The sequence below is a fragment of the Desmodus rotundus genome, chromosome 6, assembly GCF_022682495.2.
Source record: "Desmodus rotundus isolate HL8 chromosome 6, HLdesRot8A.1, whole genome shotgun sequence".
Classification (NCBI taxonomy): Eukaryota; Metazoa; Chordata; class Mammalia; order Chiroptera; family Phyllostomidae; genus Desmodus; species Desmodus rotundus.
Window position 1 is genome coordinate 5,661,255 of NC_071392.1, and position 12,909 is coordinate 5,674,163.

A 12,909-nucleotide genomic window follows, 5' to 3' on the forward strand; every position below is an offset into this window, starting at 1 on the left:
TTTTAAAAAATTCTAAACACAAACAAAAAAAGGACCATTACCGTGACTCCCACAAAAACACTGAACCCCCAGCTCACACTTCAGCTGAGCGAAGGGCAGGAAGCACTAATGGATGAGCCCTACTCGGAGCACAGTGAGGACTGCGTGCTCAAAAGCACACAACTGACTCACCTGCTCACCTGGTCGGGACGCCAGGGGCTTGCAGCAGAGTGGCGTATTGGTGGGCACTGCGGCTACAGGTACCTGACAACTGATGATGAATACCCGCTGAGCACCGCGCTGTTTAACTCCCAGGGACAGAGCAGTGAGCCAAGTAGACGCGCACGTTCCAGGCACACAGGGACAGGAACGGTGAGGGTCTTCCTGTAAGGGACAGGGTGAGGGCCTTCCGTTATTCCTGCCACGTGGGGCCCCATAGCACCTTCCAGCCCCAGCCTGACTTCTTAGCCAACGCTTCCCAGACTTGGGGGTTGCCAGCTTCTTATTTTGATAAGGAAAGATGTTTTTAATTGCCATCGATTCATAAAAGAAAGAAAATTCTAACATACAAACAATAATTTAATAGTAGACATCATCTTAAAATAAAGAGCAATTCAATAAATACAGAATATTTACTTTGAACTCCTTAGTTAGACCTTATTTTTTAACTATGTTTTCCCACTAAACAGTAAAAGTATCTTCAGGGATATTTATTTTCCTTTGAACATTCCTCTGGATCAGCATTTTCAGGCACTGCCTAGGATACAGCCAGCTCCTCAGAAGTCTGGGCCAGGTTTTCTCCACGTTTTCCAGGATAACTAATGGCTCTGTGGGCTCTCACTGTGTTGTCCTTGAGTGTTAATACCTATAAATAATTGATATAAATAATAATACCTATAAAACACCTAAAGGTTTCTGCCAGACCTCTAACAGTCCTTCCAGCCACTAAATGATAAATGCAATTCAAACTCGTGAACAAACTTTGATTGAATAACCTCTATGGACCAGGTAACAGGCTAAGTACCAGAGATAAAAAGTCTCTTCACTGTAGAACGGACATGTCATCTATTATCAAAACTAGGACACTTCGGAGAGTAAAAGGCTAAGTTAATGCTCAGGCCAGGAAAAGTGACCCAAGCAAATGAAGATATGTGCTCACTGCTTAGGGAGCTCGCAAGTTGATAAGTAGCATGATCGAATTGTTATAAAAACTCAGAGGAAAGGCAATTAATTTGGAGGGGTAGGGAGGCTGAAGGATGGTGACCAGGGACAAAAATAAGGTTTTAATGAAATCTCAAAGTACTAATACGATTTTGGCCCTTAAAAAGAAAATGAAAAGTATACTTCAAGCCAAGGAAGGAGCAAAGAGCTATTAAAATATTGCTTGCATTTCTAATATTGCCAATTAGACTGTAAAATATTAAGGGTTTATAAAATAACTATTTGTCATAATCCTTTATGTTTATGGAGCTTATAATTTTTTAATGTAAAAATAAGTTTTAAAGACGAAATAATAAACAAGGCTTTCTTCTTGATTATAAAATATATACACAAGATTTAGATATGGAAAAAACTACCAGAAATTTTTTAAAAAGGAAAAAGAGAGAGAGAGAGGAGGGCAGGAGGAAAAGAAATGAGTGAGGCAGAGAGGAAGAAAGGCAATTTATTAGCATAATTCGAGAGGACTCTTTAGTTCCAGTAACTTGCAATTGGACAATCTCCTGGAGCCAAATGCCTTGCAAGTACGGATGTACAGGACTACACACGGTAGATTATGTTGCACTTGGAGAACCAATAGCTGTTGGTCTGTGTACTTCTAGGGTCACGGGCTGGGGACAAAGTTGGTCTGGTTTATAAATCTGAGTTTTTCTATCACGATGGGTTACCTCCCAGAACTCAGTGTGTAAGTGTCTCCCAACTCATTCCAAAGGCTGCACATTTGAATGAAATTTATATGGGTCACTTCCTCCTATTACAATATTTTATAGCCTTCTCCGAGGCTCAGCATCTTCCCTTTGTCCTGACAACCTAGAAAGAGTCAGCTTGCCACCCTGTCCTTTCCATTCTGTTCCCTTTGTTATTTTCCATCCTCTTCTGATTTTTTAGCTAAAACTCATGGCATAGAAGTCTCGTGTCACTAAATCAGGCAAACGTCTGTAAATTTTGCATATTAACTAGGGCGGTGTTCCAAAGTGTGTTTCGTCGACCACACACCTCAGACCTTTCTGGGTGCTTACTAAAATGTAAATTTCCAAGCCCGGTTTCAAGCCACTCAATCAGAAGCGTAGAAGATGGGCTCTGGAAATTTGCATTTTTAACAAGTTCCATGGAAATTTTGGCTCCAGACAAAATTAGATATGAGATTTGAAATTACTCCCCCAATTCCATCTGAGCTGCCTTTACGACTTGAAGGAATGAAGGCAGGATCCTCGGGAAAGGAACTGAGGCATGTCCTCACAGAGGAAGCAACTAGAAATCCGACAGAAACCGGTACCTGACGTCAGCTACGTGAATAACTTCCTCAGCCACAAATGGCTCAGCCACGAACACCACCCTGAAAGACCATACAATGTTACTTAATTGAATTTATTGGGCCAACATTGGTCAGTAAAATTATATAGGTTTCAGGGTTACAATTCTATAATACACCATCTCTATATTCTATTGTGTATTCACCACTCCAAGTGGGAGGGTCTTTAAGAGACATTTAGGGCAACCTTAACTTGACCTTCAATATTAAAGCTGTGGAAATCAAGGATTATGGATCCCAGTTATTACCTGTTGTTTTCTTTATTTTAAAAGAGGAGATTTTTGCTTGCTTTTTCAAGAATAATACATAATGAACTATAAACTATATGCTTTTTTTTTTTTTTTTTGCCAGAATATCCAGTCTCCTCTTCCACAGAGGGGACGTAAGGAAGCAGGCCTGACTTATTTTGCTATGGTTTAATCCAATTATCTAAGCTCCAATTGTGGGAAAAAAAACCCTTATGTGAATAACTGGTTCAGTCTCACAGTTACAAGTAGGTCAGGATGTGTCCGTCATTCCGTGCCCTCCGAAGGCCGTGAAGACAACAATTTCAAATTTCATGTTTTTGCTTGCTCTGAGCCACATGAAGATCAGTGGATTTTAAACATATCTGTATGCTTAATAAGTACAGATCCTTCTAGGTGCATGCCATATAGGCACAAGTACATTTGGCTTATTTCTGTTCTGTTTAGAGAATCATCAAACTGGACTCAAATCACAAAACACCATAAATAATGAGATTTCTCCCCCATAAAAACTGGCCCGCAGAAATAAACATTTGACCAAACGCTAAACAGGTTTAACTGAGACTGTCTACCAGCGATCCACAAAATTCGATTCTCAGTAAGAGAGAGAAAGTGCTTCCTCTTCTAGGGCACAGAGCTAATAAAATTTGTTTTCATTGGGAAAATAAGGCTGTTAATCATGCATCGCTGTAATCACTGCGGCACCTGCTTCCCCCTCCTTGCTCTCGGTGCCAGTTCATATTTCACCGAGAAATTAGAAGCAATCCGAAGAGCTCTGACCACAGTGTACGCACATCTGTGTTTATAAATCCTGCCTTCTCTTTAATATGGATGCTCTATCCATTCCCCTCACAAAGGCCAGGCCTCCACTCTAATGCAGAATCCTAATCCTCTTATCTTCTCCACAGAAATGACTATTTCCCCTACATTACTAATGGTTCTTCCTCTCTCCAAGATTACTCCCATAGGCACATAAACACCTATTATATTGGACATTAAAAAGCAGGGAGGAAAAAGGAGGGAAGAGAGAGAGAAAGGAGGGGGAAGGAGGGAAGGAAAGAGATGAGGAAGAGGAGACCAGTTAGGAAACCCTCCTGTACCACTCTACCGCCTCTATTGTGACCTAAGACACAAGGCTGGGCTCCCGGAAAAGAATTCGTCCTCAGAGCTCCCAGGGAAAGTGGGGAGCTAGTGCTTGTAAGTATCAGTCCTGGTCGACCGGAAACTTGAATCCCAGCCCTGCTGAACTGAAGGAATCAGGCTGGAACCAAAGTATTTCAGTTGCCCGATTCTATCAGGAGAGGAGCAGTGGGCGCAGCTTTAAATCCTCACAGCCAATGTCAAGGTCACCTTCCTGGAGTCTGACTCTAAGCTCTGCCAAATCTCTATGTCCTGCCCTAAAAGCAGTGGGCTGTGGGGGCTCAAACTCCTGGTACTGGCCCTGCCCCTAGGAGTCTGTCACCAACAAAACTGCTCCAACAGGCCTGCCATGTATGCTGTCTGGTTATTCATTCAACACGGTTGCAACGACAATGCTGTTCTGTTCACAGCAAAACTCAGCAGTGGTTATTTACAGTGCTGTTTTTATTATTTATCCTGTTCTCTTTAGAACCCACTCCAGAAAGACTTTGTGTCCTTCGTTCCTCTGAACAGCTCACAAGATGGGCACAGTAACTCCCGGGTGCCCACCCCACACTGATTTTCCCAGACCGCACCATCACTTCAGATTCCACGCACCCGTCCCTCCTTTCTGGGACAGGACTCCCCTGGGCCTCTGGAACACTGCGCTCTTGGGGTCTCCTTGTACCTCAGTATCTCCTTCCTCCTCCTCTTCCCCGCTGATTCCTCCTGACCCTGACCCTTCAAACACCCCAGCCCTCAGCTGTCAGAGCTTCTGACATGATCCAAACGATCTCTTCTAGTTTCTTATCTTTAGTGGAATTTAATATCAATGTTACGCCGAAGACTCTGAAATGTACATGTCCAGCCATGACCTCTTTCTTGGGACTATATACTAATCTCTCCAATACCCAAACCTGACATATCTCAAAAGGAGACATTTTTGCTTGCTTTATTTTACACCCAACATCCGATCTGTCAGGAAACCCTGTCACCTCCACCCACCAAAATATGGCAAAAGTCTAATCACTTTTCATATCCTCTATTGCTATTGATCTCCTCTAAACCACTATCTCCCATTGCCTGGATTTGAACTTGCTATAGGGTTTCTCCATTTTGGCACCTTTCATTTACTCTGTAGCATCCAGACTAATCCCTTTAGAAGAAAGTAAGATTAGGTCACAGAGTACTCCGCCTAGTGCTACCACTGCACAGCCACAGAGGTCTGCCTGCTGTCTTTGGAACAAACTCCTGCCCAAGGACGTTTGCCCCTGCTCTTCCTTCTGCCCGGAGCACTGTTTTAATAAATACCTACAGGGCTTTTTTGTCACTTGTTTTGGTCGCCAGAGCACTCTCCCAGCTGCAATGGACGTGAAGGTGACTGCCAGACCAGGGGCATGAGTGGTTACTGCCGCCACTCTGCTTTGTTTTTCTCCTCACGGCACAGACTGCCACTCGATATTATGTAACAGTTAGCATTGCCCGTATCCCTCCTCTGGAATGCACACTCCCTCAAGGCACGGACTTTGTGTTTCTCGCTACTACAGCCCCTGGACCTAGGACACCACCAGCCTTATTGTCGGTGCTCATTATATACTTGTTGAGTGAATACACACATATACAGGTATTAAATGATAAATACATTAAACCATGTATCTCTATGTTTCAATCACAATTTGACTAGCAGTACCATCATTTAACATTCTAATGAAAGACTTCTAATACTCACGTAAGAGATTACTCTGGGGTGGCTGCTTGCACATTTCATTTCTGAAACTGAACCTCTGTCCTTGGGTCATTATTTTCAAACATCCTCTCAGCCCTTTTGAAAGAACCCCACCTAGATTATTATTTACTCTTTTTACTTTTCCATAACATTTTCGATCATTGAGTAAAAAAACCTTGTCAAAGCAATTACTCCCTGTTTGATTAAAATCAATATTCTCTCTGCTCTGAACAGCAGTAAAAAATAAAAAAAATCAACACGACAGCATCTGTTAACTCAATAGAATGTCCAGTGACATCTCAGTGCATTGTCACCAGCAGGGATATCAACAGAGGACTACCAACAGCCTATAATCATTGCTGTTTTTATATCTACAAAATGTCACGTGAGCACATGGCATTTTACCAACCAACACAGTGAAAGCGAGGCTCCTGTCTCAAGCGGTTTAGAGCTTGTTTTAAAAGGAACTAAAGAATGGGGAGGCAAAACTTCAAAGGAGGGACCCCTGTGGTTGAGAAAGGAATCCTTTTAACCCAGATGGTTAGGGCAGGGCGGTGAGTCTCATTCCTACTGCTGGGGCTGTATAGCTCACTTCTGCTCTTGGGTCACCTACAGCTGAAACCCTCATTGGCTTTTTCAAAACGCGGCTCCAGTTGGCCATGAGGAAGGGCGCTCAGAACACGTCCATTAGCGAATACACTATTACAAACGTCTGACCACAATCGAGAAGTGCAACCCACCAACGACTGCTAGCAACATCTTGCAATATCCCCCTACCTAAAGAAAACTGACCTTCCCCAAGAAACCCCATAAAAACTACACTGAGGTTAGCCAATTAGCAAATGGCTAAGATGATATCATTTAGAACACCTAATTATGGACATTTTTAATAAGGGTTATTAGTAATTGTTAACAGTAACTTATTTCAGTTGCTAAGAGATGATTGTACAAATATGTTAAAATATGGGTTAAAAGGACTAAATATAGAAACAAAAACTTGAAACAACCTAAATGTCTGAAAGAAATTGCCTAAAGGAGTTGGATAAATAAATCTATACCACACTATACTACAGAATACCATTCAGTCATTAAAATAGAACTTTGGGTCCTTATTTATTTTTAAAGGTTTTTTTTATTATAAGTCAGCATGTATCTAATTGTTTTATTTTGACATAAATTACATACACACTCATACATACATACACATTCACACAATCTATACATGCGAATACATACATGGAGAATGTGAAAGATACTAAGAGTGTGACAGAAAGATGAGGAACAGAGCAGCAAAAACAAAAGACAGCTACAGAAGTCCTCATAGATAGAGTGGTGAAGAGCCCTAAAAAAGAGAGGAGGCTCCACAAGGAGAGAGATGGGCCCCCCTGAGACCCTACCCGAATGAGATGCCCAGTCTGAGTCACATCCGCAAAGATTCATACACGCAGGAAGGAGTGTGGAAGGATGTGAACTAAACCATCAACAGTGGTTAGATTTCAGTGGAGAGTGATAAGTAATTTTCTCTATACCTTCCTGTATCACTTACATTTTACCATGAAAATATACAGCTTTAACAATCAGATATTACAAAATATAAAGAAAGCTGCTCACCAAAAAATTGGAACTCAAGAATGAAATGAAGATACTTCATACACAGAAATAAATAAATAAATCCCTCAGGTTCTTATCAATTACTCTTTAAAATCCTAGATGCTTTGGTCTCTACTTAATAATGTATCTTAATAGAGTTATAAGAAAAACCAGGAAGCCTGTCTTCCAAGAGACCCTCCATGTTTTCTGAAAGACCCAAAGTGTGCCAACAAAGGAGTTATTTCTCATTTAGAATACCATTTCCGTAGGAAAACAGAACATACACATTTGCATTTCGTCTTTTCTTTAAATCTCAGAACTTCAAAGTTTTGGGGCAATTTCACTGTATCTAAGTAGGCTCAACGGTAATCACCATTATGTCATCCAAAACCAGATGCAGGAGGGGTTTATCAGGGAGAGGCAGAGTTCTTGATCAGAACTGCATATTCTTGAAAGGGCTTCAGACACAGACACAGGTGTAAAGGAAAGTGTGCAAAGGGGCAGACAATTTTTGCTTCATTAACAGATAAAGAAGATATACAACTTTAGCAAATCATAAAATGAGTCTTTTGTGTGACCAAGAGTGATAAAAAAAAAATCAACTATTTTTAATTCACCAATGTATGATTTTTTTTATTCCTTTCTTCACCAACCTGCAGGGAAGTCAGTCATTAGTTCAAAAAGCAAAGCTAAAGATCTTTTTTTTTTCTTAGTATAAAAACCACTGGTTTATAAGATTTATTTCTTAACTTAAAAATCAGTAACTTTCATATCACTAGAGAAACTGGAAATCAATAGTATGGCAAAAACTAATGATTTTCCAATTAAATTAATTTCTTATTCATATAAATATAGTTGTGCACATTAAAATCATAATAATGCCATATGTCAGATTTCTCTACATCAGACAAACACAATGCTTAGAAGATTACAGATTAGATTTCTCATTTCTACCAAAAGTTTCAGTAAGCCTCATTTAAATTCATGTTATTCTAAATATATTAATTCTTCATACATGAATAGAATATGTCTGAGTCACTGGAAATTTGTTAGTAAATATCACTTACACAAACCATAATAATTCTCTTAAAATATATCCATCACTTCCTGCTCAAAATAACTCTGTGGTATTCCATTAGCTTCAAAATGAAATTCCTACACTAAGCACCTCCCATGATTTTCCAACCAATTGTCCAGTTTCTTAACTCTGGTTATGTGACATTCCTTGTGTGGTTTTTTAAATTATTTTTTGCTATTCACATACCTCTTTATTGCTATGTAAGTTGAACTATAATTAAGCAGCTATATATTATTAAAATATAACTTAGCAGAAAGAGAGCTATAAAAAACACAGGGAGATCCTGAGGGCTGACCCACAGAGAGTCTGACTTAGAAAAGTGAGAGCAGGGACCTGGGCAACCAAATTCCCAAAGCACTTCCTGATGCAGCAAGTTTGTCAAAGGGGAAGTCAAAGCTTGGACACGTTCGCGATCATACCCCTGGTAACACCACCTCACACTTAGCCATTTTCAGGACTTCATATATATTAGCCTAATTGATTCATTCCCCAATCCAGCCAAAAATCTCTCCACCACCACTGCTCAGCATATTGCCTTGGACCAGTTCTCCTTTGAACTCTGCCCACTTACAGGCGAAACACTTTGCACGATTCTGTCTGGAGTCTTGACTGACGTTGTGAACGTCTCTGTGTTCATGTGTGTTCTTTCTCCCTAACTCCACAGAGTAGAGGTGTTATCTTATACTGCTCTGGTCATCTTTCCTCTTCTGTACGCTCACCTCCGTAAAGGTTGTCCGCCTGCCGCCACATCCCAGACCTGCTCCACCCTTCACCATCTCTCCCTCATTATCCCATAGCTGACCTCACCCTGCCCTCTTCCCCATTCTGGAGCTCCCGATTCCGTCACAAGTACACCTCTACCCCCTCGCTTGCTTTACAGGAGGCTCTTTCCATTGTTGTGCATACAGAAAATCAGAAGTCTTCTCTTAGGAAAGCGCTTTTCTTACAGCTCTTCCAAATGACCCACATACCTCAAGGAAAGCAGGTGGCTCCTGCATTTTCTGGGCTTCCTATGGGCTCTTCTAAACTAATTCACTCCATCCACGTGTGAAAACGAAACATCCGTCCTTCGATCCCCACACCATCAGACTACACGAACTTCTCTGCTCTCAGTAATGACACTTCAAAATTATTGCACATACTAGTGCCTACATCTCTCACCTTACTTCCCGGTCTCAGCCAGGGGGACACTGGTACCCATGGAGGGACAGCCTTGTAATCGCCCCACCTTCACCTTCACCTTCGCTCCTGTTCAAAGTTCCTCTCTCAAGACCATGTAATGGACATTATCATCTAGTCAGAAGTCTCCTGCCCCTGAAAAAAAAGGGATTCAACAGCACACTTCCTGGTCACACTGTCTTCAACAGCTGCGGTCCCAGGTCTTGACTCCACCCAGACTCTTGTGATTCACTTTCTCTTTGGGAATTCTAAGTCAGGGCAATAGATTCAACTTCCTCTCGCGTGCACCAAGTCAGCCTTTCTAACCCAGATTCCTCCCTGAACTGTGAGTCTGTGTGGTTCGCTGTGCTGCAAAACTCCAGTAAGTTGCCTCATAGACACTTTAAACTCATAACCAAAGCCCAGATTTTCTCATCCATCCTCTCAAACCAACCCTTTCTTCCAGGTTCCAGTTTAATCACAGTAACGATACAATCATCTACCAGGTCGCCAAACACCCGGGAGACTCATCCGAGACCCGCCCCTTTCACTCTACTACACAATTGTCAGGTTCTGTGCCTTTGCCCTCCTCTCTCCCCCTTTGTCACAAATATCTACTGTTTTCCCTCCCAGAGTCAATTTTCACCTGTTCTAGGAACAGAGCCTGGATTTCCTGCGAGGCGGCTAGCTGCCTCTTACAGCTTAGAGATACCTGAGAAAATGCCATCCGTGCTGGACTGGTGACTAAAAAGAGGGCATGTATGAACTGCTTTAAGGCGTGGTGTGAACTCAAGGCCAATGCCCACTAGAGGGATACATCGGTATACACTACTTGCCCCCTCGTGTCAATTGGTTACTGATCTGGCTTTTCATCTCCTCGAGTTTTACTAACTGCTATGAATAGTAGAGTCCTTAAAAATAATTCTGAGTATCTAAAACAATGATGTGTCCTCTGAGAGGAAGCAAGGAGCAGCTTCCTGCTCTCTTTACCAGGCCTGTGGTCCGGGTTGAGAGGGACGCGAGTCCACGTGTGAGAGACACACACATCACTCGGCTGCCCCTCGCGCTGCTGCTCTGAAGCTAATTCCACAATCCTCATTTTAGCACCGTGACCCTGACCCCGGAATGACTGCCATCACATTTTGACAAGACTTCTTGCTAAGGTGTTCACTCTTCAACCCCAGATGATGATGGCTTTTTAAACATACACCGTCTCATCTCTAATAAGGGTTTAAAAAAAAAAAAAGGACTGTTTTCTTAGCTATTCTAGTCTCATTTTCCACATCTGTAAGATGAAAGAAGAGACAAGGTGATTTATGAAGCTCCTTCATCTCTAATGACCCATGGTTTGAAAACACACTAAGCATTTCAGTTGGCAGCACAGCCAGACAGAGTGACCTTTCACCCCGTCATACCACTCAGAGAGAGCAAAAGCTGTCACTCAATGTGCAGATGAATTGCCACAAAACAAGCTGACATTGTCTCACCAGGACATTGGAGTAAAAAAAAAAAAAATGAAAGCTGAGACCACAGTGCATTATAGAAACGAGTTTCTGTGGAGCAAAAGCGCCAGGATTCGAAGGCATGGAGCTAAAAGGTAAGTCTCAAATGCGAGGGAGCTGTCATCTCTATAAATGTTTAGCAGTTTTTATAAATCCCATTTAACAAAAAGATATAATCATAATGACATCTCCTAGGAATCCTGTAAAAGGCAGCGAGCATAACTACTCTTTGTCAGTGTCTTCTATTATGAGTGATTTAGTGAAATCCGAAGTTGCCAGTAATAGTCTCATAATATGACATACTTTAGATCAATAAAACAAAGGTGAAACAAAAATAAATCTAGAACATATGCCTGGCATTGTAAAGGTACACACTTGCAACCTGTCACAGGCGTCAGTTACTCTAACACCTTGCATTCATGTGTACTAGTGCATGCAAAATATACACTAGGTTAAAGGCTTCAACCTGAATCACACAGCAGGGACTGGATATGGGCCAGTCCCTGACACAACAGAACAAAGACCACATCTCCGTGCCGTTGTTTGCTTATAGTCTCCAAGCCCTGGAAAATAGGAAGTGGGTTTTCCTTAATCCAATCGCTTTTCTCCGTTCTTATGGCTAACACCCTGGACAAAGTTACCACCTTTCCTAATCTGATGATTCCAAAGGCCTCCTTTTTGGACACCCGACTTCCACCCTGACCCCCTATACCTATTTGTTACCCACAGCCACACTCATGCTTTCCAAATGTTATGTCTCTCCTCTACTCTTTCTCATCTGTTGGTCCTCATATTGGTCAACAAAAGCCCAAGCGTTTACCATGACCTACAACACCCTACAACACAGCATCAACATCCTCTGAGAGTTTGTTGGCAACGCAAACACTTAGACCCACCCCAGACCTGCTGAATCTTGGACTCCGGGAGCAGAGCCCAGAAATCTGTTTTAATGAGCGCTCCGGCGGATGGGGATTGACAACCACAGACTTACAGGACCCCCCATCCCACCCCCGCAGGGCCTGTTCGGCCCATCTCCTTTTCTTCTCCCCTTTGCCGACTTCTTTTCAACTCCGGTTACAGCAGCTTTGAACACACCAAGCGTGCTCCAAGCTCAGCTCCTTTGCACATGTTGCTATTTACGCCCCAAAACTCTTTCTTGGATATCTGTGTAGCTTGTCACTCCATCTTCTATATAGAAGCCTTCCCTGACTACCCCATACAGAAGGGAGACTGGCCTGCAGAACTCTTTCCTCCCTAACTGTGTCAGTGGTGGTGGTAGTGGTTTTTTCCAACCATTGCATATATTACTCCCTGATATAACATTTATCTACACATATTCTGTCTCATCCACTGGAATGCGAACTTCATGAGGAGGGGTCTTTGTTATTTATAGATAACCAGTATCAGACACTCACACATTTACCAAATGTCTGAATAAATGGATGAATCCAGCCCCCAGTCTGAGAAAGAACACATACAGTAAGGTCCCAGGACCACACGAAAGTGTGACGGTAACTTAAACATGTACCAGAGTCTCTCCTTTTTAAAAGTCTACTTTCCAACAGCCTTTCCACAATATAAATTCTTATAGCACTAATAATTGACCCTCCTAAAAATCTTATGAAGGAAAAACGCATGTTAACAAGCTAAAACATTACCTGAGACATGTTTCCTTAATTAAACTCATCAGCACATATACACATGGGATGTAGAATATGTGGCCTACGATGCAGAGGCTTTTATTTTAAGGGGAGGGTGCAGGAGGCGACAGGAGGGTTGCAGAAAAAGCAGACACTGATGAGACTTTCCTTGGTAGCCTTAGCCAGGCAGAAGATCTAAACACCATGTGATCTCACTTCCGTGTGGAATCTAATGAGAAAATAAGCTGATGAACAAAATAGAAACAGAGGCAGGGATGCCTGGAACAGACTGGCAGCTGTAAGGGGTAGGGAAGGGGACTGGATAAAAGAAGTGAAGGGATT

General features: G+C 42.1%; 1 long non-coding RNA gene across 1 annotated transcript in view; it reads right to left on the bottom strand.

The window, feature by feature from the left end:
• Nucleotides 1–263: 263 nt before the first annotated feature.
• The window catches only part of LOC128781206 (uncharacterized), a 118,040-nt gene continuing 105,394 nt past the window's right edge, over nt 264–12,909 (bottom strand). Inside the window, exon 3 of the long non-coding RNA XR_008427113.1 lies at nt 264–363. This is a non-coding gene — a long non-coding RNA (uncharacterized lncRNA). The remainder of the gene's footprint in view (nt 364–12,909) is intronic.